Raw genomic sequence first — 2,769 nt, 5'->3', positions numbered from 1 at the left:
ATAATACGAAAATGTCAAGAATGAGCTTTACTTCGAATCCAACATTGATTTAAAATTTGATCCTAATTCTTAAATTCGTTTATTGAACTACTACCAAATTATATTTGTTATTCTTACCATAATTCCTTAGTGACTGAACAATTAATTCCAAAGTAACCCCAACTTCCTTAGTGAATTTAAGATTATAATTAAGTTTTACAATACAAAAATTCTCTCATTAAACTATTGCTTCTACAAATAATTCAAATTGTTTCATGACCTGCTTCTATCCCTAGAAGACAATATCATGAATTTCTCATCTCAAGCATTCATAAGGTCCACTTCCATTTAAAAATATAAAACACAAAACAATTTAAAGTGGACCAAGCAATAAAATTTCATTCATATAACTAGAAATCAAATCAGAAAAGTAAGAGTTTCATCAGAAAATCCAAGATCTAAAATCAACAAAATATATCAAATAAATTCTAAAATTAACTAATGATTAAAGATAAATAACACTAAAAACAATGAAAACTATGCATATGATAAAGAACTATCACAACACAAAAATTAGTCTGTTGCTTGTCCCCAAGCAACAGTCAATTTCAAATTAGGTGTAGTTAAAAACAAGCTTAAATTCAATTTATTAGATCAAATCAAACTTAATCCTCAATGTTCAAGCTACTACAAAACATTCATCATGCTCAAAGGTTGCTTACATCTCACAAAAACAAACACCGTTTGTAAATTTAGAAAAACCCATTTAGCATTCATTCATAAAGTTCAACCCTCTCTTCATGTTAGAACCAAAACCAATTATTTAGAATATGATTTTTAAATCAGACATTTTAACAAAACATAATAAGTCATTTAGAATATAATATATAATGATACGTTAATGATTGTGAATGTTGCATAGTCTATTCCTCGTATGTGAGTCTATCAGAGAAATTTTACCCTACTACAATCAATTATCTAATGGTGATAAACAGGTTCCAGTAATCCTAGTTATGGTGCACGTTGATTTTAGAATAACATTACGCTTACTGTTATGATGTAATAATGATAAACGGGTTCCAATAATCCTAGTTATAGTGCAGGTTCCAATACGTCTCATTTCTTCATTTTTAACATTATATACGCTATAATGTTCTATATAATTGCTTTTAACTTATACATAAGACTAAGGTAGTATACAAAGAACCTAGTCTAATGTATCAGAAAAACACACACTAGAATACTATGAAATCCGTTGTGTTCATAAAATTACTACAAATTGTAAAAGTTATATATAATTATGCAACTTCATAGTATTAAAGTACTAAGTGTAAGCCTTTCAATACAATTGGCCTCCCTCAAAATCATTTCATATAATTCATGTTTTGGCCATTTCAACTCAACTATGTGATAATTTTTTTATACTAAAAATACTCTAATATTGACAATTTAATTAAAATATCAAACAACATCTGATTTGAGTAAACTACCCCTCATTGGAAATTTTATGATATCTAGTTTATGAATATAATTTTCATTTTTCAAGTTAAGTTCCTAATTAGTTTAGTTTGTCAAAACAATATATATAGATGTCCCATCATAGCTACTATTATCAATGATTTGTAAATAACTTTGTGCAAATGTTACATATTGTTTAGGAAACAATCTATTAAACTATATATAGAAATCTTGCAGGAGGGCCTAGTCGGGTGAATTATCAGAACAACAAGGGAAAACAAGTTGCTAAACCTTTTGATCAACCACGAACTAACAACGGTGGGCAGAATCGCCCAGGGAACCAGAATTTCGGGAGACAACTGGGACGAGTGGTTCGATGTTTATGATGTGGGGAAGAGGGACATTATGCTAACGCTTGTACCCCTAATACTCTCACCTGCTACAATTGTCAGAAGCCAGGACACATGGCAAAGGATTGCACGGCTCTGAAGGTAGAACGAGTTGTTAATGTAACTAGGGCTACTCGTCCTACTGCTAGAGGACGCATTTATTGTGTGAGTGCTGAAGAGGGGAATCCATCTGGTAATCTGATTCAACGTGACTGTGAGATTGCAGGTAACACTCTAACTGCACTTTTTGATTCGGGGGCAACCCATTCCTTCATTGCTATGGATTGTGTGAATCGTTTGAAGTTATCTGTGTCTACTTTACCTTTTGATTTGGTTGTCTGTCTCCACACCTGCTAAGACTTTGACAGTAAATTCTGCATGTTTACATTGTCAAATGACTATTCAGAATAGGGATTTCTTGGTTAATTTGATTTGTTTACCTCTACAATCACTCGAGGTCATTCTCGGTATGGATTGGATGTCGTATCATTATGTGATCTTGGATTGTGCTCGTAAATTGGTTCTTTTTCCCGAACCAGGAGTTGTTAAGTATCTAGCCGCCAACAGACTCCGAGTGTCGCTAAGAGAAGGAACTCATGAGTTTTTGTCTGGGGAATCTCTTAATGACTTATTTAATTAATGTTGTTTGAAAGTCGTTTCGGTAAATGAGTATTAAGAATGGGGAATCTCTTAATATGACTGTTTGCTTAACGTTTTGTTTTGAAAATCATTAAGTTAAATCGGTATTAAGAACGGGGAATCTCTTAATGACTTATTTAATTAATGTTGTTTGAAAGTCGTTTCGGTAAATGAGTATTAAGAATGGGGAATCTCTTAATATGACTGTTTGCTTAACGTTTTGTTTTGAAAATCATTAAGTTAAATCGGTATTAAGAACGGGGAATCTCTTAATGACTTATTTAATTAATGTTGTTTGAAAGTC

Source organism: Cicer arietinum, chromosome 5 (assembly GCF_000331145.2).
Source record: "Cicer arietinum cultivar CDC Frontier isolate Library 1 chromosome 5, Cicar.CDCFrontier_v2.0, whole genome shotgun sequence".
Lineage (NCBI taxonomy): Eukaryota > Viridiplantae > Streptophyta > Magnoliopsida > Fabales > Fabaceae > Cicer > Cicer arietinum.
This window is presented reverse-complemented; position numbering follows the sequence as displayed.